Source organism: Schistocerca serialis, chromosome 2 (genome assembly GCF_023864345.2).
Source record: "Schistocerca serialis cubense isolate TAMUIC-IGC-003099 chromosome 2, iqSchSeri2.2, whole genome shotgun sequence".
In the NCBI taxonomy this organism is placed as follows: domain Eukaryota; kingdom Metazoa; phylum Arthropoda; class Insecta; order Orthoptera; family Acrididae; genus Schistocerca; species Schistocerca serialis.
Genome location: NC_064639.1, coordinates 962,856,745 through 962,879,090, shown reverse-complemented (window position 1 = coordinate 962,879,090; position 22,346 = coordinate 962,856,745). Strand labels below are relative to the sequence as shown.

The following is a 22,346-nucleotide window of genomic DNA, read 5'->3' as shown; positions in this document are numbered from 1 at the left end:
ACACGGAAATCCCGCGGTTCATTCTCATGGCTCACGCAGTTCGAGTGCGAAAGACACGCAGCACCACTATCGGAGAAAAAACAAAATGATGCATCGGCCGGGAATCGAACCCGGGCCGCCCGCGTGGCAGGCGAGCATTCTACCACTGAACCACCGATGCTCAGCTAGTTCACAGCTTCCTGGTGCTTTCCGCGGCAGACGTCTGAGGGGAAAGTGAGACTGCCGTCCAGCGCCGTCGCATCCTCTCGAGAGAATGCTACACACGCTGAATCCTGAACTGCACTGCACTGCTTAAAAATGACGCCCGAACGCGATCGCCTAAGTACTCTTGCGGCGCACGCACGCGACGACTCTTGCCAAAGGACGCGAAATGTGCGTAGAGACGCTGTCTGGATGCGCTCGCCTACCCCGTAATGCGCCTACAGCTACGACCACCTTGAGCCGCCGCCGACAGGCGGGAAGCAGACACAGCGCGCCGTGCGCGGACGGAAACCGTGCGGTGGTGGTGTAATGGTCAGCATAGTTGCCTTCCAAGCAGTTGATCCGGGTTCGATTCCCGGCCACCGCAGCCGGCTTTTTACTTTTGCGTATGAGTACTTTTGCCACGCGTCTTTAAATTAATGTTTCTTTCGCCCTCTTACTCGCTGCAGGCCACCCTATAGTGTGTGCGTCGATTCCCCTTGAGTCTCGACTTGTCTCGACTTAGCTCAGCTGACGCGAGAGCTGACGCTCTCCAATCGGCCTATATCAAGAGGACAAGCACGCGAAACGACTGAGAGAGGTATGGCGAGGCGGCCACCACGTTACTTATGCCTCAAGTAAATACCTGCTGCCTGTTATCATGTATTGTCTGATGTTACATGTTCTGTCAGACAAATTCAGTTTTATTACTAGTACATTTCTTTTTTTTTTTTTTTTTTTCTTTGTTGAAAATTTTACAACACGCTCCTTCATTTCACTGTGGCCGCACGGCGCGACTTGGCATACCGAGAGGCAAAATGTGGCGCCAGTGCCCTTGACCGAATAGCGCTGCAGCTCCGAAACCGAAGAGGAAAGAGAAATACGAATTGAAACTGTCGGCAGTGCCCTGTGTTCGCAGGCGGTCACCCGCCCAAGCACTGACAACGCCCAGCTTCGCGCAGTAGCGGTGATCGGACGAGGAACTGTGTGTTCACCGTGCTGTGACCAGTGAAGTGTTTTAGCGCGTCCCGACAAGTCGCGTTCTGGTCCCCTATCAGCTCGCACACAATGTGACGATTTCTTTGTTACCATACTTCCCCGCCGAAATCGGCGTTGCCTTTTTGGAAGAGTGAAATCGTAGTGGCCCGTGGGGGGATCGAACCCACGACCTTCGCGTTATTAGCACGACGCTCTAACCGACTGAGCTAACGGGCCTCGGTGCAGAGAGTCTTCCATCGCTTCGCGGGAATTGCTCTGCGTATTGCCATGTAACATTTCTATGGTAGCAGTCCAACAGTGGACCAGCGTCTCTTCTCCCTTTATTCCGCTGCTCGTAGTAATTTCATTGCGTGCCCGTTTCTCTCGACTGTTTTCAGCTGACGTTTATGAACCAGTAGGTATAATGCGAGGAGGACGTGAAACAGCCTTTCGCAGGGTCAAAACTTGTCGTGACTTTTTCCGAAAAATTCCGTTCCGGTACCGGGAATCGAACCCGGGCCTCCTGGGTGAAAGCCAGGTATCCTAGCCACTAGACCACACCGGACGCGCGCATTTTCCTCGGCGTTTACACCCGGTCCAGACGCTTTCCGTGTCGCACTTTCCCTGTTTGCGAGCATCTTTCCGCGCGCCCATGGCGAGGCGCGCATGGCAAAAGTCACAATCCATTGCTTTATGCCTCGTTGTTACAGGGGTAGGAGGAAAAGCAAAGCCGTAAGTAGTAATATTTATTTACTTATTTCGCAAGTAAATACCTGCTGCCTGTCATCATACAGCAGGTCATACATTGTGTGACTTTACACGTTATATCGTACGAAATTCAGTTTTATTACTAGTACTTTTTTTCTTGAAAATTTTACATAAGAACTGCAAGTAGTAATAACGGGAAGTAAACATTATCACGCTGAGTCGTTGAAGCCTTGAGGATAACAAAGCACAAAGTGTTTCGCTCCTTCGCAAACCCCAGAGCCGTCGATTTAGCTGTGGACGAAAGTAAATTAAATGCCCCGGGTGAGGATCGAACTCACGACCTTAAGATTATGAGACTTACGCGCTGCCTACTGCGCTACCGAGGCAGGTGATCGCCACGCCTTCTGGAATCTCGGTAAGTACCAAATACCAGTGGTAGAGGGTCTGCACTTCCTGGCTCATTTTTTTCTGTTGCTACACGTGCATTCCCGGCGCGACAGGCAACTTGTGATGCTAGGCCGACGCCAGTATGTACAATAGCGCACAACAGTCGAAACGAGCAGTCGTGCGCGCTGCATGTTTGGTTATTCCCACACGGAAATCCCGCGGTTCATTCTCATGGCTCACGCAGTTCGAGTGCGAAAGACACGCAGCACCACTATCGGAGAAAAAACAAAATGATGCATCGGCCGGGAATCGAACCCGGGCCGCCCGCGTGGCAGGCGAGCATTCTACCACTGAACCACCGATGCTCAGCTAGTTCACAGCTTCCTGGTGCTTTCCGCGGCAGACGTCTGAGGGGAAAGTGAGACTGCCGTCCAGCGCCGTCGCATCCTCTCGAGAGAATGCTACACACGCTGAATCCTGAACTGCACTGCACTGCTTAAAAATGACGCCCGAACGCGATCGCCTAAGTACTCTTGCGGCGCACGCACGCGACGACTCTTGCCAAAGGACGCGAAATGTGCGTAGAGACGCTGTCTGGATGCGCTCGCCTACCCCGTAATGCGCCTACAGCTACGACCACCTTGAGCCGCCGCCGACAGGCGGGAAGCAGACACAGCGCGCCGTGCGCGGACGGAAACCGTGCGGTGGTGGTGTAATGGTCAGCATAGTTGCCTTCCAAGCAGTTGATCCGGGTTCGATTCCCGGCCACCGCAGCCGGCTTTTTACTTTTGCGTATGAGTACTTTTGCCACGCGTCTTTAAATTAATGTTTCTTTCGCCCTCTTACTCGCTGCAGGCCACCCTATAGTGTGTGCGTCGATTCCCCTTGAGTCTCGACTTGTCTCGACTTAGCTCAGCTGACGCGAGAGCTGACGCTCTCCAATCGGCCTATATCAAGAGGACAAGCACGCGAAACGACTGAGAGAGGTATGGCGAGGCGGCCACCACGTTACTTATGCCTCAAGTAAATACCTGCTGCCTGTTATCATGTATTGTCTGATGTTACATGTTCTGTCAGACAAATTCAGTTTTATTACTAGTACATTTCTTTTTTTTTTTTTTTTTTTCTTTGTTGAAAATTTTACAACACGCTCCTTCATTTCACTGTGGCCGCACGGCGCGACTTGGCATACCGAGAGGCAAAATGTGGCGCCAGTGCCCTTGACCGAATAGCGCTGCAGCTCCGAAACCGAAGAGGAAAGAGAAATACGAATTGAAACTGTCGGCAGTGCCCTGTGTTCGCAGGCGGTCACCCGCCCAAGCACTGACAACGCCCAGCTTCGCGCAGTAGCGGTGATCGGACGAGGAACTGTGTGTTCACCGTGCTGTGACCAGTGAAGTGTTTTAGCGCGTCCCGACAAGTCGCGTTCTGGTCCCCTATCAGCTCGCACACAATGTGACGATTTCTTTGTTACCATACTTCCCCGCCGAAATCGGCGTTGCCTTTTTGGAAGAGTGAAATCGTAGTGGCCCGTGGGGGGATCGAACCCACGACCTTCGCGTTATTAGCACGACGCTCTAACCGACTGAGCTAACGGGCCTCGGTGCAGAGAGTCTTCCATCGCTTCGCGGGAATTGCTCTGCGTATTGCCATGTAACATTTCTATGGTAGCAGTCCAACAGTGGACCAGCGTCTCTTCTCCCTTTATTCCGCTGCTCGTAGTAATTTCATTGCGTGCCCGTTTCTCTCGACTGTTTTCAGCTGACGTTTATGAACCAGTAGGTATAATGCGAGGAGGACGTGAAACAGCCTTTCGCAGGGTCAAAACTTGTCGTGACTTTTTCCGAAAAATTCCGTTCCGGTACCGGGAATCGAACCCGGGCCTCCTGGGTGAAAGCCAGGTATCCTAGCCACTAGACCACACCGGACGCGCGCATTTTCCTCGGCGTTTACACCCGGTCCAGACGCTTTCCGTGTCGCACTTTCCCTGTTTGCGAGCATCTTTCCGCGCGCCCATGGCGAGGCGCGCATGGCAAAAGTCACAATCCATTGCTTTATGCCTCGTTGTTACAGGGGTAGGAGGAAAAGCAAAGCCGTAAGTAGTAATATTTATTTACTTATTTCGCAAGTAAATACCTGCTGCCTGTCATCATACAGCAGGTCATACATTGTGTGACTTTACACGTTATATCGTACGAAATTCAGTTTTATTACTAGTACTTTTTTTCTTGAAAATTTTACATAAGAACTGCAAGTAGTAATAACGGGAAGTAAACATTATCACGCTGAGTCGTTGAAGCCTTGAGGATAACAAAGCACAAAGTGTTTCGCTCCTTCGCAAACCCCAGAGCCGTCGATTTAGCTGTGGACGAAAGTAAATTAAATGCCCCGGGTGAGGATCGAACTCACGACCTTAAGATTATGAGACTTACGCGCTGCCTACTGCGCTACCGAGGCAGGTGATCGCCACGCCTTCTGGAATCTCGGTAAGTACCAAATACCAGTGGTAGAGGGTCTGCACTTCCTGGCTCATTTTTTTCTGTTGCTACACGTGCATTCCCGGCGCGACAGGCAACTTGTGATGCTAGGCCGACGCCAGTATGTACAATAGCGCACAACAGTCGAAACGAGCAGTCGTGCGCGCTGCATGTTTGGTTATTCCCACACGGAAATCCCGCGGTTCATTCTCATGGCTCACGCAGTTCGAGTGCGAAAGACACGCAGCACCACTATCGGAGAAAAAACAAAATGATGCATCGGCCGGGAATCGAACCCGGGCCGCCCGCGTGGCAGGCGAGCATTCTACCACTGAACCACCGATGCTCAGCTAGTTCACAGCTTCCTGGTGCTTTCCGCGGCAGACGTCTGAGGGGAAAGTGAGACTGCCGTCCAGCGCCGTCGCATCCTCTCGAGAGAATGCTACACACGCTGAATCCTGAACTGCACTGCACTGCTTAAAAATGACGCCCGAACGCGATCGCCTAAGTACTCTTGCGGCGCACGCACGCGACGACTCTTGCCAAAGGACGCGAAATGTGCGTAGAGACGCTGTCTGGATGCGCTCGCCTACCCCGTAATGCGCCTACAGCTACGACCACCTTGAGCCGCCGCCGACAGGCGGGAAGCAGACACAGCGCGCCGTGCGCGGACGGAAACCGTGCGGTGGTGGTGTAATGGTCAGCATAGTTGCCTTCCAAGCAGTTGATCCGGGTTCGATTCCCGGCCACCGCAGCCGGCTTTTTACTTTTGCGTATGAGTACTTTTGCCACGCGTCTTTAAATTAATGTTTCTTTCGCCCTCTTACTCGCTGCAGGCCACCCTATAGTGTGTGCGTCGATTCCCCTTGAGTCTCGACTTGTCTCGACTTAGCTCAGCTGACGCGAGAGCTGACGCTCTCCAATCGGCCTATATCAAGAGGACAAGCACGCGAAACGACTGAGAGAGGTATGGCGAGGCGGCCACCACGTTACTTATGCCTCAAGTAAATACCTGCTGCCTGTTATCATGTATTGTCTGATGTTACATGTTCTGTCAGACAAATTCAGTTTTATTACTAGTACATTTCTTTTTTTTTTTTTTTTTTCTTTGTTGAAAATTTTACAACACGCTCCTTCATTTCACTGTGGCCGCACGGCGCGACTTGGCATACCGAGAGGCAAAATGTGGCGCCAGTGCCCTTGACCGAATAGCGCTGCAGCTCCGAAACCGAAGAGGAAAGAGAAATACGAATTGAAACTGTCGGCAGTGCCCTGTGTTCGCAGGCGGTCACCCGCCCAAGCACTGACAACGCCCAGCTTCGCGCAGTAGCGGTGATCGGACGAGGAACTGTGTGTTCACCGTGCTGTGACCAGTGAAGTGTTTTAGCGCGTCCCGACAAGTCGCGTTCTGGTCCCCTATCAGCTCGCACACAATGTGACGATTTCTTTGTTACCATACTTCCCCGCCGAAATCGGCGTTGCCTTTTTGGAAGAGTGAAATCGTAGTGGCCCGTGGGGGGATCGAACCCACGACCTTCGCGTTATTAGCACGACGCTCTAACCGACTGAGCTAACGGGCCTCGGTGCAGAGAGTCTTCCATCGCTTCGCGGGAATTGCTCTGCGTATTGCCATGTAACATTTCTATGGTAGCAGTCCAACAGTGGACCAGCGTCTCTTCTCCCTTTATTCCGCTGCTCGTAGTAATTTCATTGCGTGCCCGTTTCTCTCGACTGTTTTCAGCTGACGTTTATGAACCAGTAGGTATAATGCGAGGAGGACGTGAAACAGCCTTTCGCAGGGTCAAAACTTGTCGTGACTTTTTCCGAAAAATTCCGTTCCGGTACCGGGAATCGAACCCGGGCCTCCTGGGTGAAAGCCAGGTATCCTAGCCACTAGACCACACCGGACGCGCGCATTTTCCTCGGCGTTTACACCCGGTCCAGACGCTTTCCGTGTCGCACTTTCCCTGTTTGCGAGCATCTTTCCGCGCGCCCATGGCGAGGCGCGCATGGCAAAAGTCACAATCCATTGCTTTATGCCTCGTTGTTACAGGGGTAGGAGGAAAAGCAAAGCCGTAAGTAGTAATATTTATTTACTTATTTCGCAAGTAAATACCTGCTGCCTGTCATCATACAGCAGGTCATACATTGTGTGACTTTACACGTTATATCGTACGAAATTCAGTTTTATTACTAGTACTTTTTTTCTTGAAAATTTTACATAAGAACTGCAAGTAGTAATAACGGGAAGTAAACATTATCACGCTGAGTCGTTGAAGCCTTGAGGATAACAAAGCACAAAGTGTTTCGCTCCTTCGCAAACCCCAGAGCCGTCGATTTAGCTGTGGACGAAAGTAAATTAAATGCCCCGGGTGAGGATCGAACTCACGACCTTAAGATTATGAGACTTACGCGCTGCCTACTGCGCTACCGAGGCAGGTGATCGCCACGCCTTCTGGAATCTCGGTAAGTACCAAATACCAGTGGTAGAGGGTCTGCACTTCCTGGCTCATTTTTTTCTGTTGCTACACGTGCATTCCCGGCGCGACAGGCAACTTGTGATGCTAGGCCGACGCCAGTATGTACAATAGCGCACAACAGTCGAAACGAGCAGTCGTGCGCGCTGCATGTTTGGTTATTCCCACACGGAAATCCCGCGGTTCATTCTCATGGCTCACGCAGTTCGAGTGCGAAAGACACGCAGCACCACTATCGGAGAAAAAACAAAATGATGCATCGGCCGGGAATCGAACCCGGGCCGCCCGCGTGGCAGGCGAGCATTCTACCACTGAACCACCGATGCTCAGCTAGTTCACAGCTTCCTGGTGCTTTCCGCGGCAGACGTCTGAGGGGAAAGTGAGACTGCCGTCCAGCGCCGTCGCATCCTCTCGAGAGAATGCTACACACGCTGAATCCTGAACTGCACTGCACTGCTTAAAAATGACGCCCGAACGCGATCGCCTAAGTACTCTTGCGGCGCACGCACGCGACGACTCTTGCCAAAGGACGCGAAATGTGCGTAGAGACGCTGTCTGGATGCGCTCGCCTACCCCGTAATGCGCCTACAGCTACGACCACCTTGAGCCGCCGCCGACAGGCGGGAAGCAGACACAGCGCGCCGTGCGCGGACGGAAACCGTGCGGTGGTGGTGTAATGGTCAGCATAGTTGCCTTCCAAGCAGTTGATCCGGGTTCGATTCCCGGCCACCGCAGCCGGCTTTTTACTTTTGCGTATGAGTACTTTTGCCACGCGTCTTTAAATTAATGTTTCTTTCGCCCTCTTACTCGCTGCAGGCCACCCTATAGTGTGTGCGTCGATTCCCCTTGAGTCTCGACTTGTCTCGACTTAGCTCAGCTGACGCGAGAGCTGACGCTCTCCAATCGGCCTATATCAAGAGGACAAGCACGCGAAACGACTGAGAGAGGTATGGCGAGGCGGCCACCACGTTACTTATGCCTCAAGTAAATACCTGCTGCCTGTTATCATGTATTGTCTGATGTTACATGTTCTGTCAGACAAATTCAGTTTTATTACTAGTACATTTCTTTTTTTTTTTTTTTTTTTCTTTGTTGAAAATTTTACAACACGCTCCTTCATTTCACTGTGGCCGCACGGCGCGACTTGGCATACCGAGAGGCAAAATGTGGCGCCAGTGCCCTTGACCGAATAGCGCTGCAGCTCCGAAACCGAAGAGGAAAGAGAAATACGAATTGAAACTGTCGGCAGTGCCCTGTGTTCGCAGGCGGTCACCCGCCCAAGCACTGACAACGCCCAGCTTCGCGCAGTAGCGGTGATCGGACGAGGAACTGTGTGTTCACCGTGCTGTGACCAGTGAAGTGTTTTAGCGCGTCCCGACAAGTCGCGTTCTGGTCCCCTATCAGCTCGCACACAATGTGACGATTTCTTTGTTACCATACTTCCCCGCCGAAATCGGCGTTGCCTTTTTGGAAGAGTGAAATCGTAGTGGCCCGTGGGGGGATCGAACCCACGACCTTCGCGTTATTAGCACGACGCTCTAACCGACTGAGCTAACGGGCCTCGGTGCAGAGAGTCTTCCATCGCTTCGCGGGAATTGCTCTGCGTATTGCCATGTAACATTTCTATGGTAGCAGTCCAACAGTGGACCAGCGTCTCTTCTCCCTTTATTCCGCTGCTCGTAGTAATTTCATTGCGTGCCCGTTTCTCTCGACTGTTTTCAGCTGACGTTTATGAACCAGTAGGTATAATGCGAGGAGGACGTGAAACAGCCTTTCGCAGGGTCAAAACTTGTCGTGACTTTTTCCGAAAAATTCCGTTCCGGTACCGGGAATCGAACCCGGGCCTCCTGGGTGAAAGCCAGGTATCCTAGCCACTAGACCACACCGGACGCGCGCATTTTCCTCGGCGTTTACACCCGGTCCAGACGCTTTCCGTGTCGCACTTTCCCTGTTTGCGAGCATCTTTCCGCGCGCCCATGGCGAGGCGCGCATGGCAAAAGTCACAATCCATTGCTTTATGCCTCGTTGTTACAGGGGTAGGAGGAAAAGCAAAGCCGTAAGTAGTAATATTTATTTACTTATTTCGCAAGTAAATACCTGCTGCCTGTCATCATACAGCAGGTCATACATTGTGTGACTTTACACGTTATATCGTACGAAATTCAGTTTTATTACTAGTACTTTTTTTCTTGAAAATTTTACATAAGAACTGCAAGTAGTAATAACGGGAAGTAAACATTATCACGCTGAGTCGTTGAAGCCTTGAGGATAACAAAGCACAAAGTGTTTCGCTCCTTCGCAAACCCCAGAGCCGTCGATTTAGCTGTGGACGAAAGTAAATTAAATGCCCCGGGTGAGGATCGAACTCACGACCTTAAGATTATGAGACTTACGCGCTGCCTACTGCGCTACCGAGGCAGGTGATCGCCACGCCTTCTGGAATCTCGGTAAGTACCAAATACCAGTGGTAGAGGGTCTGCACTTCCTGGCTCATTTTTTTCTGTTGCTACACGTGCATTCCCGGCGCGACAGGCAACTTGTGATGCTAGGCCGACGCCAGTATGTACAATAGCGCACAACAGTCGAAACGAGCAGTCGTGCGCGCTGCATGTTTGGTTATTCCCACACGGAAATCCCGCGGTTCATTCTCATGGCTCACGCAGTTCGAGTGCGAAAGACACGCAGCACCACTATCGGAGAAAAAACAAAATGATGCATCGGCCGGGAATCGAACCCGGGCCGCCCGCGTGGCAGGCGAGCATTCTACCACTGAACCACCGATGCTCAGCAAGTTCACAGCTTCCTGGTGCTTTCCGCGGCAGACGTCTGAGGGGAAAGTGAGACTGCCGTCCAGCGCCGTCGCATCCTCTCGAGAGAATGCTACACACGCTGAATCCTGAACTGCACTGCACTGCTTAAAAATGACGCCCGAACGCGATCGCCTAAGTACTCTTGCGGCGCACGCACGCGACGACTCTTGCCAAAGGACGCGAAATGTGCGTAGAGACGCTGTCTGGATGCGCTCGCCTACCCCGTAATGCGCCTACAGCTACGACCACCTTGAGCCGCCGCCGACAGGCGGGAAGCAGACACAGCGCGCCGTGCGCGGACGGAAACCGTGCGGTGGTGGTGTAATGGTCAGCATAGTTGCCTTCCAAGCAGTTGATCCGGGTTCGATTCCCGGCCACCGCAGCCGGCTTTTTACTTTTGCGTATGAGTACTTTTGCCACGCGTCTTTAAATTAATGTTTCTTTCGCCCTCTTACTCGCTGCAGGCCACCCTATAGTGTGTGCGTCGATTCCCCTTGAGTCTCGACTTGTCTCGACTTAGCTCAGCTGACGCGAGAGCTGACGCTCTCCAATCGGACTATATCAAGAGGACAAGCACGCGAAACGACTGAGAGAGGTATGGCGAGGCGGCCACCACGTTACTTATGCCTCAAGTAAATACCTGCTGCCTGTTATCATGTATTGTCTGATGTTACATGTTCTGTCAGACAAATTCAGTTTTATTACTAGTACATTTCTTTTTTTTTTTTTTTTTTTCTTTGTTGAAAATTTTACAACACGCTCCTTCATTTCACTGTGGCCGCACGGCGCGACTTGGCATACCGAGAGGCAAAATGTGGCGCCAGTGCCCTTGACCGAATAGCGCTGCAGCTCCGAAACCGAAGAGGAAAGAGAAATACGAATTGAAACTGTCGGCAGTGCCCTGTGTTCGCAGGCGGTCACCCGCCCAAGCACTGACAACGCCCAGCTTCGCGCAGTAGCGGTGATCGGACGAGGAACTGTGTGTTCACCGTGCTGTGACCAGTGAAGTGTTTTAGCGCGTCCCGACAAGTCGCGTTCTGGTCCCCTATCAGCTCGCACACAATGTGACGATTTCTTTGTTACCATACTTCCCCGCCGAAATCGGCGTTGCCTTTTTGGAAGAGTGAAATCGTAGTGGCCCGTGGGGGGATCGAACCCACGACCTTCGCGTTATTAGCACGACGCTCTAACCGACTGAGCTAACGGGCCTCGGTGCAGAGAGTCTTCCATCGCTTCGCGGGAATTGCTCTGCGTATTGCCATGTAACATTTCTATGGTAGCAGTCCAACAGTGGACCAGCGTCTCTTCTCCCTTTATTCCGCTGCTCGTAGTAATTTCATTGCGTGCCCGTTTCTCTCGACTGTTTTCAGCTGACGTTTATGAACCAGTAGGTATAATGCGAGGAGGACGTGAAACAGCCTTTCGCAGGGTCAAAACTTGTCGTGACTTTTTCCGAAAAATTCCGTTCCGGTACCGGGAATCGAACCCGGGCCTCCTGGGTGAAAGCCAGGTATCCTAGCCACTAGACCACACCGGACGCGCGCATTTTCCTCGGCGTTTACACCCGGTCCAGACGCTTTCCGTGTCGCACTTTCCCTGTTTGCGAGCATCTTTCCGCGCGCCCATGGCGAGGCGCGCATGGCAAAAGTCACAATCCATTGCTTTATGCCTCGTTGTTACAGGGGTAGGAGGAAAAGCAAAGCCGTAAGTAGTAATATTTATTTACTTATTTCGCAAGTAAATACCTGCTGCCTGTCATCATACAGCAGGTCATACATTGTGTGACTTTACACGTTATATCGTACGAAATTCAGTTTTATTACTAGTACTTTTTTTCTTGAAAATTTTACATAAGAACTGCAAGTAGTAATAACGGGAAGTAAACATTATCACGCTGAGTCGTTGAAGCCTTGAGGATAACAAAGCACAAAGTGTTTCGCTCCTTCGCAAACCCCAGAGCCGTCGATTTAGCTGTGGACGAAAGTAAATTAAATGCCCCGGGTGAGGATCGAACTCACGACCTTAAGATTATGAGACTTACGCGCTGCCTACTGCGCTACCGAGGCAGGTGATCGCCACGCCTTCTGGAATCTCGGTAAGTACCAAATACCAGTGGTAGAGGGTCTGCACTTCCTGGCTCATTTTTTTCTGTTGCTACACGTGCATTCCCGGCGCGACAGGCAACTTGTGATGCTAGGCCGACGCCAGTATGTACAATAGCGCACAACAGTCGAAACGAGCAGTCGTGCGCGCTGCATGTTTGGTTATTCCCACACGGAAATCCCGCGGTTCATTCTCATGGCTCACGCAGTTCGAGTGCGAAAGACACGCAGCACCACTATCGGAGAAAAAACAAAATGATGCATCGGCCGGGAATCGAACCCGGGCCGCCCGCGTGGCAGGCGAGCATTCTACCACTGAACCACCGATGCTCAGCTAGTTCACAGCTTCCTGGTGCTTTCCGCGGCAGACGTCTGAGGGGAAAGTGAGACTGCCGTCCAGCGCCGTCGCATCCTCTCGAGAGAATGCTACACACGCTGAATCCTGAACTGCACTGCACTGCTTAAAAATGACGCCCGAACGCGATCGCCTAAGTACTCTTGCGGCGCACGCACGCGACGACTCTTGCCAAAGGACGCGAAATGTGCGTAGAGACGCTGTCTGGATGCGCTCGCCTACCCCGTAATGCGCCTACAGCTACGACCACCTTGAGCCGCCGCCGACAGGCGGGAAGCAGACACAGCGCGCCGTGCGCGGACGGAAACCGTGCGGTGGTGGTGTAATGGTCAGCATAGTTGCCTTCCAAGCAGTTGATCCGGGTTCGATTCCCGGCCACCGCAGCCGGCTTTTTACTTTTGCGTATGAGTACTTTTGCCACGCGTCTTTAAATTAATGTTTCTTTCGCCCTCTTACTCGCTGCAGGCCACCCTATAGTGTGTGCGTCGATTCCCCTTGAGTCTCGACTTGTCTCGACTTAGCTCAGCTGACGCGAGAGCTGACGCTCTCCAATCGGCCTATATCAAGAGGACAAGCACGCGAAACGACTGAGAGAGGTATGGCGAGGCGGCCACCACGTTACTTATGCCTCAAGTAAATACCTGCTGCCTGTTATCATGTATTGTCTGATGTTACATGTTCTGTCAGACAAATTCAGTTTTATTACTAGTACATTTCTTTTTTTTTTTTTTTTTTCTTTGTTGAAAATTTTACAACACGCTCCTTCATTTCACTGTGGCCGCACGGCGCGACTTGGCATACCGAGAGGCAAAATGTGGCGCCAGTGCCCTTGACCGAATAGCGCTGCAGCTCCGAAACCGAAGAGGAAAGAGAAATACGAATTGAAACTGTCGGCAGTGCCCTGTGTTCGCAGGCGGTCACCCGCCCAAGCACTGACAACGCCCAGCTTCGCGCAGTAGCGGTGATCGGACGAGGAACTGTGTGTTCACCGTGCTGTGACCAGTGAAGTGTTTTAGCGCGTCCCGACAAGTCGCGTTCTGGTCCCCTATCAGCTCGCACACAATGTGACGATTTCTTTGTTACCATACTTCCCCGCCGAAATCGGCGTTGCCTTTTTGGAAGAGTGAAATCGTAGTGGCCCGTGGGGGGATCGAACCCACGACCTTCGCGTTATTAGCACGACGCTCTAACCGACTGAGCTAACGGGCCTCGGTGCAGAGAGTCTTCCATCGCTTCGCGGGAATTGCTCTGCGTATTGCCATGTAACATTTCTATGGTAGCAGTCCAACAGTGGACCAGCGTCTCTTCTCCCTTTATTCCGCTGCTCGTAGTAATTTCATTGCGTGCCCGTTTCTCTCGACTGTTTTCAGCTGACGTTTATGAACCAGTAGGTATAATGCGAGGAGGACGTGAAACAGCCTTTCGCAGGGTCAAAACTTGTCGTGACTTTTTCCGAAAAATTCCGTTCCGGTACCGGGAATCGAACCCGGGCCTCCTGGGTGAAAGCCAGGTATCCTAGCCACTAGACCACACCGGACGCGCGCATTTTCCTCGGCGTTTACACCCGGTCCAGACGCTTTCCGTGTCGCACTTTCCCTGTTTGCGAGCATCTTTCCGCGCGCCCATGGCGAGGCGCGCATGGCAAAAGTCACAATCCATTGCTTTATGCCTCGTTGTTACAGGGGTAGGAGGAAAAGCAAAGCCGTAAGTAGTAATATTTATTTACTTATTTCGCAAGTAAATACCTGCTGCCTGTCATCATACAGCAGGTCATACATTGTGTGACTTTACACGTTATATCGTACGAAATTCAGTTTTATTACTAGTACTTTTTTTCTTGAAAATTTTACATAAGAACTGCAAGTAGTAATAACGGGAAGTAAACATTATCACGCTGAGTCGTTGAAGCCTTGAGGATAACAAAGCACAAAGTGTTTCGCTCCTTCGCAAACCCCAGAGCCGTCGATTTAGCTGTGGACGAAAGTAAATTAAATGCCCCGGGTGAGGATCGAACTCACGACCTTAAGATTATGAGACTTACGCGCTGCCTACTGCGCTACCGAGGCAGGTGATCGCCACGCCTTCTGGAATCTCGGTAAGTACCAAATACCAGTGGTAGAGGGTCTGCACTTCCTGGCTCATTTTTTTCTGTTGCTACACGTGCATTCCCGGCGCGACAGGCAACTTGTGATGCTAGGCCGACGCCAGTATGTACAATAGCGCACAACAGTCGAAACGAGCAGTCGTGCGCGCTGCATGTTTGGTTATTCCCACACGGAAATCCCGCGGTTCATTCTCATGGCTCACGCAGTTCGAGTGCGAAAGACACGCAGCACCACTATCGGAGAAAAAACAAAATGATGCATCGGCCGGGAATCGAACCCGGGCCGCCCGCGTGGCAGGCGAGCATTCTACCACTGAACCACCGATGCTCAGCTAGTTCACAGCTTCCTGGTGCTTTCCGCGGCAGACGTCTGAGGGGAAAGTGAGACTGCCGTCCAGCGCCGTCGCATCCTCTCGAGAGAATGCTACACACGCTGAATCCTGAACTGCACTGCACTGCTTAAAAATGACGCCCGAACGCGATCGCCTAAGTACTCTTGCGGCGCACGCACGCGACGACTCTTGCCAAAGGACGCGAAATGTGCGTAGAGACGCTGTCTGGATGCGCTCGCCTACCCCGTAATGCGCCTACAGCTACGACCACCTTGAGCCGCCGCCGACAGGCGGGAAGCAGACACAGCGCGCCGTGCGCGGACGGAAACCGTGCGGTGGTGGTGTAATGGTCAGCATAGTTGCCTTCCAAGCAGTTGATCCGGGTTCGATTCCCGGCCACCGCAGCCGGCTTTTTACTTTTGCGTATGAGTACTTTTGCCACGCGTCTTTAAATTAATGTTTCTTTCGCCCTCTTACTCGCTGCAGGCCACCCTATAGTGTGTGCGTCGATTCCCCTTGAGTCTCGACTTGTCTCGACTTAGCTCAGCTGACGCGAGAGCTGACGCTCTCCAATCGGCCTATATCAAGAGGACAAGCACGCGAAACGACTGAGAGAGGTATGGCGAGGCGGCCACCACGTTACTTATGCCTCAAGTAAATACCTGCTGCCTGTTATCATGTATTGTCTGATGTTACATGTTCTGTCAGACAAATTCAGTTTTATTACTAGTACATTTCTTTTTTTTTTTTTTTCTTTCTTTGTTGAAAATTTTACAACACGCTCCTTCATTTCACTGTGGCCGCACGGCGCGACTTGGCATACCGAGAGGCAAAATGTGGCGCCAGTGCCCTTGACCGAATAGCGCTGCAGCTCCGAAACCGAAGAGGAAAGAGAAATACGAATTGAAACTGTCGGCAGTGCCCTGTGTTCGCAGGCGGTCACCCGCCCAAGCACTGACAACGCCCAGCTTCGCGCAGTAGCGGTGATCGGACGAGGAACTGTGTGTTCACCGTGCTGTGACCAGTGAAGTGTTTTAGCGCGTCCCGACAAGTCGCGTTCTGGTCCCCTATCAGCTCGCACACAATGTGACGATTTCTTTGTTACCATACTTCCCCGCCGAAATCGGCGTTGCCTTTTTGGAAGAGTGAAATCGTAGTGGCCCGTGGGGGGATCGAACCCACGACCTTCGCGTTATTAGCACGACGCTCTAACCGACTGAGCTAACGGGCCTCGGTGCAGAGAGTCTTCCATCGCTTCGCGGGAATTGCTCTGCGTATTGCCATGTAACATTTCTATGGTAGCAGTCCAACAGTGGACCAGCGTCTCTTCTCCCTTTATTCCGCTGCTCGTAGTAATTTCATTGCGTGCCCGTTTCTCTCGACTGTTTTCAGCTGACGTTTATGAACCAGTAGGTATAATGCGAGGAGGACGTGAAACAGCCTTTCGCAGGGTCAAAACTTGTCGTGACTTTTTCCGAAAAATTCCGTTCCGGTACCGGGAATCGAACCCGGGCCTCCTGGGTGAAAGCCAGGTATCCTAGCCACTTTTTTGTTTTTTTTTTTTTTGTTTTGTTTTTTTTTTTTTTTTTTTTTTTTTTTTTTTTTTTTATTTTTTTCAGTGCCCCACTTTTGTTGTTGTTGTTGTTTTTAATGGGTTATGAAACTAAATTGCCTCTTGAAGAACAATGTTAGAAAATTGTAAATTGTAATCCGAATTGATTACGGTGAAAATAACTCTCTCTATAATACTATTGACTGCATTAACAGAACGCAAAATATTCTTCCATTAGAATTTAAACAAAAGTGAGAGAGAAGCAAAAATAAAAAGTAAGATAGGAAATTAAACTTCTTCAGTGATGCACGTCGTTTGCATGAGAATAGTTTTTCCTTACTATTCTTGTGCTGTGGCATGACTCCTGTTACTTCGTGGGAAAACATGCTTTTTCGGGGTTCTGTTGAGGCCTTCACGGCTACCGTATCGGTCCCGGGGCACACGAAGTCCCCACCGTACTTCACCCTCAACAGCAATCCCCTACTTTCGCAGTCTGTCTTGTTCAGTCGATTTCATATTATTTAGGTATTAACCGATGCCTTGTTTCTGAAACAAAATTTGCATCATATTTCCGAACTTCTTTTTATGGTCTTCGTTCCGGTATATTTTGAAGTATTCGTCTTCCATATATTCTCGATATTCTCGTAGATTATCATTGCCTTTGTTGTTAACAACATAATTGACAAAATTTCCGAATAGCCACAAGATGACATTGTTTTTTTGTGGTGGAAAGTAAATTTCTTCTGGGAAGAGTATATCGTTTAATGTGATTTCTCTTCCATCGGTCCGTTTGAGAAAAGCGACTTGCAATACAATGTCATTCCAAATATCCTTGTATCCATTACAGATGAAGCGATGCTTTAAGGAGTCCAAAGTGTGACATTTTGGGCACACATTGGTTGCTTGTAGTCCTATTGAATACAGTTGTTCATTGGTACTAATAATGTCGTTGACAACTTTGTACCATGACGCTTGCACTTCCGTAGTCAGTGTTTTGTTATTTATATTTGCCCATATTTTTTCCCAGTTTTTGTTTGGATACTTCAGCTCCATTTTATTTTGGTTTTCGCGTGATCGTAACTTCTCTACTATATATTTACTTGTCCTCTTATTTTTGTCTGTTAAAATGCATGTCAAGTAGCTTAATTCTACATAAAAATCCTTAATATGCTTCAGGTTGTAATTTATGTTGTGAACATCTACTGGCGGCTGCATGCTTCCGGGTTTGAGAAGGTCAAATAGAGCGGCAGTTATGCTGTTCGGCTGTGTTTCTATAAGTTTCAGCGTTCTTTTAATGAAGAGGGCAGTGTTTTTCCTCCGAAGGTCTGTCAGCCCTAGGCCTCCGTTTTCGGGTCTCGATGTAGTCGTTCCTATTGCTACTCTAAAAATATGGCCTTTCCATACGTATCGACAGATTGTGCTCATTATAGATTTCACTATGTCTGGAGGTGTGGGTAAGATCTGAGCGACATATGCAGCTTTCGAAAGAACTGCACAGTTGATTAGTTTAATTCTTTGCTTGATATTTAAGTCTCTCGTTTCATGCAGTATTAAGCTGCCTCTGATTTTTCCTAACACCTGTTTCCAATTAGCTGCCGTCGTTCTTAATGGGCAACTGTAAAAAGTTATGCCCAAAGCAGTGTGACGGTCCACCCTGCTTGCCCACGGTAGCTGCACATTGTCAAGACCATGTAAATTTAAAAAGGAACTTTTCGTTTCATTTATCCTCGCACCAGTTGCCGTGCAATAAAGCAATAACTTGTCTGTTAGTTGGGCACAGTCATCATCGCTCCTTACTAGAACCCCCACATCGTCAGCGTATGCATTTGTAACCGTCTTCAGCCCAGCTATTGTTATGCCTTCTAAGGTTGTGTTCAAAAGCCGTAAAAGGGGTTCCAGAGAAACCACATAAAACAACATGGACAAAGGACTTCCCTGAGGAACTCCACTAGATATCAATACTTCATTAGTATATTGTCCATTGATCGAGATTTTGGTTCGTATGCCTCTGACGATGTTCATTAAAACCGCTAAGTTGCCATCATTGAAACCTATGTGTTTCAAGATGCTGAACAGATATCCGTAGTTGACTCTGTCAAACGCTTTAGCAAAATCAATGAAGGCAATGCCTCCATCCGCTGACGATGATGAGAAAATAGAAATAATGTCTCGATATTCACATACAGACTTAAAAATGGTACGTCGAGGGAGACACGTCTGGTGGCATCCAATGACTTTTCCTAAAATCGGTACCATTCGTTCTTTAATTACACGCGCAACTACCTTGTAATCTGAGTTCATCAGACTGATCGGCCTCATTTTAGTAATATCTTTCGTGTCCGTACTCCTTCCCTTTGGAAGTAGTACAGTTACACTTTCCTTGAAAGCAGCAGGAATTGTCTCTCCCCTCAAGACGTCATTAACTACTTCCGTGAATTGGGAACCTATTAGGTGCCAAAAGGTCCTATAAAACTCCACAGGCAGGCCGTCTGGGCCTGGAGACTTACGTGAAGGTGAAGATTTGAGTATATCAAAAACCTCGTCATTCGTAATGTCTATCGTTAAACCTCTGTTCTCCTCCTCTGTAATGACTGCCTCTATTCCGGAGTTCTGTAAAAACTCTTGTACTGAGTTGTCGTCAGTAGCATTTCCAGAATATAATTGCTGAAAATATCTATGTGCTTCAGTTAAGATATCCCTTTGTTCTGTCAGGACTCTGTTATCTTCCGTTCTGAGGCTGGCAATAAAATTTCTTCTTCTGTTTTTTGTGTGTTGTATCAAGTGGTAGATGGAGGTATTTTCTGCCTCCACCGTCGTCCTAGTGTGTGATTTGACTTGTAATCCCTCCAAATGTACCCTCTTGATACTTATCATTTTGGCTTTAACGTGTTTAATATTGATAAAGACGTCTTGAGACATTGGTTGGTCGTAAAGGTCTCTTAAGCAAGAGTAGTAAAACTCCATTGTGTGTCTTGACCACATTGCCCTTTCCTTGGCGTAAGATATCAGCGCTGCCCTTATCTTTTTCTTAGCGGCCATAGTCCACCATTCAATAGTTGTTCTATATTTAGTACGCATCCTTAACACAGACTGCCAAGTTTCTTGCATCTTGAAAGCTAGAGAGTTTTCAGAGAGAGTATTGATATTTAATTTCCATAGTGGGCGACCCCAATATGTCTTTTGCCTGGTTAATTTGATGCTGCACCTCACTCCGAGGTGGTCAGAGAAGGCAGCTGGTATCACCTCGATACTACTGACTTTAGTGCCTAAAGTGGGGGTGACATATATTCTGTCGATTCTGCTCTGTGTAGCACCAGTGATATATGTGAAGCGAACCAGCGTCGGATATTTTATTTCCCATGCGTCAAACCACTTCATGTTGGTGACCAAAGCCTGCAGTTCTTGCGAGAAGTTAAAAGTTGGTCGCTGATCCTTTTTATTTAAAACGCAATTAAAATCTCCACCAATGATAATTTCTGCAGGGTTTTCTTGGAGTAGAAATAAAATGTCACTTTTAAAAAAGGCTGCCCTCTCACGTCTCGCATTGTTGCCTGAAGGTGCGTATAGGTTTATAAAAGTGGTGTTCAAAATTTTGCAGCTAATTCCCCTCCCCGACTCTAAAAGGCACACGTTTGTCATCTCGATCCCTTCTTTAGCAAGGATGGCTGTTCCACACGCGTTTTCTGGTGCCACATTCAACACCTCTTTGTACCCTGAAACATACAAGTCTTTGACATTAACTTCCTGCAGGAAGGCGACATCTGTATCTGACTGATACAGAAAGTCCTTCAGTGCAGCTACCTTTGCTTGACTCTGAATTTTATTTATGTTTAAGGTGGTCACGTTATATGTATGTTCCACTGTGAAACGCTACGAGACAGTAGACAGAGGACACGGTATTGGAACCACGTACAATAACTTCAGGTTAGATATATATAGTGTTATTTTATTTTACTTTTATTCCATTGACGGTTTTCCTTCGTTTTTTCTTTTTTTGTTTCTTTCTTCTTAGAGTTCGATGTGACAATTTTTAATAAAAAAATTCTTCCTCAAAATCCCCTTCCGCCCCCATTTCATCGGTCTGATCCTCCTTTTCGTCCGCCCAGTTAAATCGTGGCTCGGTGATGTCGTGTCCATGTCCTTGTCCAAGTCTGGTTTCATTGTCCATATCTGATGCCGTATTGTCATGCAAGGGTTCATATGTTCCGGGTGGCGTGTCAGCCCGTTCTGGTCCCGTGTTCCGATCCGAAGACTCGCCGACCACTTCCTTTTGTGTATCTTCGTCCTTCCTTTCGGTCTCCTGTATCTTCCTCAGCCGCTCTCTTAAAGGAGGGGCCAAATTCTCTGCAGCTTGATGTGCTCTGCGTCTCTTTTTATTTTTTGATGATTTCGGTGAAATCGTCGGTGAAACCTTTGGTGAACTTCCCGGCGACTCCATGGAAGGTCGAGGAGAAGTCACCTGTCCCGCCTTCGTGGTGGAAGATTTTTGAGCTCCGTTAATTTCGGAGTCGGCAGTTGCTGCTGTTTCTACGACGCGTGAGACGGGTGGTGTCATTGGTTCGTGTTCTTGCGCCCCTCCTTTTCTTTTGACGTTTCCTGAACCTGTCCGTGGTGTCCTATCATCTGTGTGGTTGTCAGTTTTCTGTTGTATCACTGCCTCTTTATGTCCATCTACTGTAGTTCCCTCTGGGATGTTGGCCTTTTCGTGTGTTACTACCGCTTCGCACTCTGCCATGTCTACATCAGGTATGATCGATGAAGTTGGTCGCTCGTTGGAAGAGTTGTCAGACTCAGAGGGCAAGCGCGGTGCGTCCTCAGTGACGTCATTACTGGCCAGATTCTGATTGTCATCGTTAGTCAACTCCGCGGTGCTTCCCGTTGCCGTGCGCGCGTCGGAAGGTCCCGACCGCTCGGTCAGATTCTGTTGATAGGGGGCCCGGCTAGCTGCCGCGGCAGCGTACGACACTTGCATGCTAACAACTTGTCCTGGGACAGCCGCCTCGTTAGTCGGTAACTGAGGAACACGCCTTCTACTGCACTCACTTCTGACGTGCCCTGGGGCGTTACATAACGCACAAGTCCGTGGCTGCCCATCATAAATTATGAGAGCGCGATGGCCACAAATATTCAAGTAAGATGGGATATGTCGTAAGAGCTCAATCTTAATCTGTCTAACTCCATTCAAAACCGGAAACATGTATTGCTCCGACCATTTTTCTGCAATATTAGATATAACCCTACCATAGGGCTGAAGAGCAGCATTGATTGCTCCGGCAGGGACCTCGAACGGCAGTTCGAAAACTCTCACTGTTCGAATACCTAGCCCAGCATGGGAAACAAGAACGTCACTAACGGTTCCGTCTGCATGATTAAATTTCATTTTGCCGCCACACTTGTCAACTATCGAGGAGCACAAGTCAGAGGAAATCAATTTCAAAAAGACAGAATTGGAAACAAAAGAAAGATGAACGCCAATAATTTCGTCCCCCGTGATCTTAACTGTTTCTGAAAGCCACCTTTTGATCTCAAAGGCCTTTGGTCTGTTACAGGTCCAATCAAAAGCGAATCTAACCGTATCTCTTCTTTCACAGTTAATTCCGTTCATTTTGTCATTTTATATCACTGAAAGATGCAAAGTAAACAAGGAGCTCTACTGACCTTCGTAACAGCCACACAGCCGCTGTTTACGCCAGCCCTCCTAGCGCTGCCGCCACACGTCCGTCCGGCTCGGCGGCCGAGCAGCGAATGCCACTAGACCACACCGGACGCGCGCATTTTCCTCGGCGTTTACACCCGGTCCAGACGCTTTCCGTGTCGCACTTTCCCTGTTTGCGAGCATCTTTCCGCGCGCCCATGGCGAGGCGCGCATGGCAAAAGTCACAAT

The 22,346-nt window shown here is 49.6% G+C and overlaps 33 non-coding genes across 33 annotated transcripts; 7 read left to right on the top strand and 26 right to left on the bottom strand.

Annotated features, from left to right (window-relative positions):
• Positions 1 to 89: 89 nt before the first annotated feature.
• On the bottom strand, positions 90 to 160 carry Trnag-gcc (transfer RNA glycine (anticodon GCC)). Its single transcript has one exon. It is a non-coding gene; the product is annotated as a tRNA-Gly (tRNA).
• A 336-nt stretch (positions 161 to 496) lies between these two features.
• On the top strand, positions 497 to 568 carry Trnag-ucc (transfer RNA glycine (anticodon UCC)). Its single transcript has one exon. It is a non-coding gene; the product is annotated as a tRNA-Gly (tRNA).
• A 753-nt stretch (positions 569 to 1,321) lies between these two features.
• Trnai-aau (transfer RNA isoleucine (anticodon AAU)) lies at positions 1,322 to 1,395 on the bottom strand. Its single transcript has one exon. It is a non-coding gene; the product is annotated as a tRNA-Ile (tRNA).
• A 256-nt stretch (positions 1,396 to 1,651) lies between these two features.
• On the bottom strand, positions 1,652 to 1,723 carry Trnae-uuc (transfer RNA glutamic acid (anticodon UUC)). Its single transcript has one exon. It is a non-coding gene; the product is annotated as a tRNA-Glu (tRNA).
• Positions 1,724 to 2,179: 456 nt separating this feature from the next.
• Trnam-cau (transfer RNA methionine (anticodon CAU)) lies at positions 2,180 to 2,252 on the bottom strand. The gene has a single exon. It is a non-coding gene; the product is annotated as a tRNA-Met (tRNA).
• Positions 2,253 to 2,547: 295 nt separating this feature from the next.
• On the bottom strand, positions 2,548 to 2,618 carry Trnag-gcc (transfer RNA glycine (anticodon GCC)). The gene has a single exon. It is a non-coding gene; the product is annotated as a tRNA-Gly (tRNA).
• A 336-nt stretch (positions 2,619 to 2,954) lies between these two features.
• Positions 2,955 to 3,026, top strand: Trnag-ucc (transfer RNA glycine (anticodon UCC)). Its single transcript has one exon. It is a non-coding gene; the product is annotated as a tRNA-Gly (tRNA).
• A 753-nt stretch (positions 3,027 to 3,779) lies between these two features.
• Positions 3,780 to 3,853, bottom strand: Trnai-aau (transfer RNA isoleucine (anticodon AAU)). Its single transcript has one exon. It is a non-coding gene; the product is annotated as a tRNA-Ile (tRNA).
• Positions 3,854 to 4,109: 256 nt separating this feature from the next.
• Trnae-uuc (transfer RNA glutamic acid (anticodon UUC)) lies at positions 4,110 to 4,181 on the bottom strand. The gene has a single exon. It is a non-coding gene; the product is annotated as a tRNA-Glu (tRNA).
• Positions 4,182 to 4,637: 456 nt separating this feature from the next.
• Trnam-cau (transfer RNA methionine (anticodon CAU)) lies at positions 4,638 to 4,710 on the bottom strand. Its single transcript has one exon. It is a non-coding gene; the product is annotated as a tRNA-Met (tRNA).
• Positions 4,711 to 5,005: 295 nt separating this feature from the next.
• On the bottom strand, positions 5,006 to 5,076 carry Trnag-gcc (transfer RNA glycine (anticodon GCC)). The gene has a single exon. It is a non-coding gene; the product is annotated as a tRNA-Gly (tRNA).
• Positions 5,077 to 5,412: 336 nt separating this feature from the next.
• Positions 5,413 to 5,484, top strand: Trnag-ucc (transfer RNA glycine (anticodon UCC)). The gene has a single exon. It is a non-coding gene; the product is annotated as a tRNA-Gly (tRNA).
• Positions 5,485 to 6,236: 752 nt separating this feature from the next.
• Trnai-aau (transfer RNA isoleucine (anticodon AAU)) lies at positions 6,237 to 6,310 on the bottom strand. Its single transcript has one exon. It is a non-coding gene; the product is annotated as a tRNA-Ile (tRNA).
• A 256-nt stretch (positions 6,311 to 6,566) lies between these two features.
• Positions 6,567 to 6,638, bottom strand: Trnae-uuc (transfer RNA glutamic acid (anticodon UUC)). The gene has a single exon. It is a non-coding gene; the product is annotated as a tRNA-Glu (tRNA).
• A 456-nt stretch (positions 6,639 to 7,094) lies between these two features.
• Trnam-cau (transfer RNA methionine (anticodon CAU)) lies at positions 7,095 to 7,167 on the bottom strand. Its single transcript has one exon. It is a non-coding gene; the product is annotated as a tRNA-Met (tRNA).
• A 295-nt stretch (positions 7,168 to 7,462) lies between these two features.
• Trnag-gcc (transfer RNA glycine (anticodon GCC)) lies at positions 7,463 to 7,533 on the bottom strand. The gene has a single exon. It is a non-coding gene; the product is annotated as a tRNA-Gly (tRNA).
• Positions 7,534 to 7,869: 336 nt separating this feature from the next.
• Trnag-ucc (transfer RNA glycine (anticodon UCC)) lies at positions 7,870 to 7,941 on the top strand. Its single transcript has one exon. It is a non-coding gene; the product is annotated as a tRNA-Gly (tRNA).
• A 753-nt stretch (positions 7,942 to 8,694) lies between these two features.
• On the bottom strand, positions 8,695 to 8,768 carry Trnai-aau (transfer RNA isoleucine (anticodon AAU)). Its single transcript has one exon. It is a non-coding gene; the product is annotated as a tRNA-Ile (tRNA).
• A 256-nt stretch (positions 8,769 to 9,024) lies between these two features.
• Positions 9,025 to 9,096, bottom strand: Trnae-uuc (transfer RNA glutamic acid (anticodon UUC)). Its single transcript has one exon. It is a non-coding gene; the product is annotated as a tRNA-Glu (tRNA).
• Positions 9,097 to 9,552: 456 nt separating this feature from the next.
• Positions 9,553 to 9,625, bottom strand: Trnam-cau (transfer RNA methionine (anticodon CAU)). Its single transcript has one exon. It is a non-coding gene; the product is annotated as a tRNA-Met (tRNA).
• Positions 9,626 to 9,920: 295 nt separating this feature from the next.
• Positions 9,921 to 9,991, bottom strand: Trnag-gcc (transfer RNA glycine (anticodon GCC)). Its single transcript has one exon. It is a non-coding gene; the product is annotated as a tRNA-Gly (tRNA).
• Positions 9,992 to 10,327: 336 nt separating this feature from the next.
• Positions 10,328 to 10,399, top strand: Trnag-ucc (transfer RNA glycine (anticodon UCC)). Its single transcript has one exon. It is a non-coding gene; the product is annotated as a tRNA-Gly (tRNA).
• Positions 10,400 to 11,152: 753 nt separating this feature from the next.
• Trnai-aau (transfer RNA isoleucine (anticodon AAU)) lies at positions 11,153 to 11,226 on the bottom strand. The gene has a single exon. It is a non-coding gene; the product is annotated as a tRNA-Ile (tRNA).
• Positions 11,227 to 11,482: 256 nt separating this feature from the next.
• Trnae-uuc (transfer RNA glutamic acid (anticodon UUC)) lies at positions 11,483 to 11,554 on the bottom strand. Its single transcript has one exon. It is a non-coding gene; the product is annotated as a tRNA-Glu (tRNA).
• Positions 11,555 to 12,010: 456 nt separating this feature from the next.
• Positions 12,011 to 12,083, bottom strand: Trnam-cau (transfer RNA methionine (anticodon CAU)). Its single transcript has one exon. It is a non-coding gene; the product is annotated as a tRNA-Met (tRNA).
• Positions 12,084 to 12,378: 295 nt separating this feature from the next.
• Positions 12,379 to 12,449, bottom strand: Trnag-gcc (transfer RNA glycine (anticodon GCC)). Its single transcript has one exon. It is a non-coding gene; the product is annotated as a tRNA-Gly (tRNA).
• Positions 12,450 to 12,785: 336 nt separating this feature from the next.
• Trnag-ucc (transfer RNA glycine (anticodon UCC)) lies at positions 12,786 to 12,857 on the top strand. The gene has a single exon. It is a non-coding gene; the product is annotated as a tRNA-Gly (tRNA).
• A 752-nt stretch (positions 12,858 to 13,609) lies between these two features.
• On the bottom strand, positions 13,610 to 13,683 carry Trnai-aau (transfer RNA isoleucine (anticodon AAU)). Its single transcript has one exon. It is a non-coding gene; the product is annotated as a tRNA-Ile (tRNA).
• A 256-nt stretch (positions 13,684 to 13,939) lies between these two features.
• Positions 13,940 to 14,011, bottom strand: Trnae-uuc (transfer RNA glutamic acid (anticodon UUC)). Its single transcript has one exon. It is a non-coding gene; the product is annotated as a tRNA-Glu (tRNA).
• A 456-nt stretch (positions 14,012 to 14,467) lies between these two features.
• Positions 14,468 to 14,540, bottom strand: Trnam-cau (transfer RNA methionine (anticodon CAU)). Its single transcript has one exon. It is a non-coding gene; the product is annotated as a tRNA-Met (tRNA).
• Positions 14,541 to 14,835: 295 nt separating this feature from the next.
• Trnag-gcc (transfer RNA glycine (anticodon GCC)) lies at positions 14,836 to 14,906 on the bottom strand. Its single transcript has one exon. It is a non-coding gene; the product is annotated as a tRNA-Gly (tRNA).
• A 336-nt stretch (positions 14,907 to 15,242) lies between these two features.
• Positions 15,243 to 15,314, top strand: Trnag-ucc (transfer RNA glycine (anticodon UCC)). Its single transcript has one exon. It is a non-coding gene; the product is annotated as a tRNA-Gly (tRNA).
• Positions 15,315 to 16,067: 753 nt separating this feature from the next.
• Positions 16,068 to 16,141, bottom strand: Trnai-aau (transfer RNA isoleucine (anticodon AAU)). The gene has a single exon. It is a non-coding gene; the product is annotated as a tRNA-Ile (tRNA).
• Between the last annotated feature and the right edge of the window lie 6,205 nt (positions 16,142 to 22,346).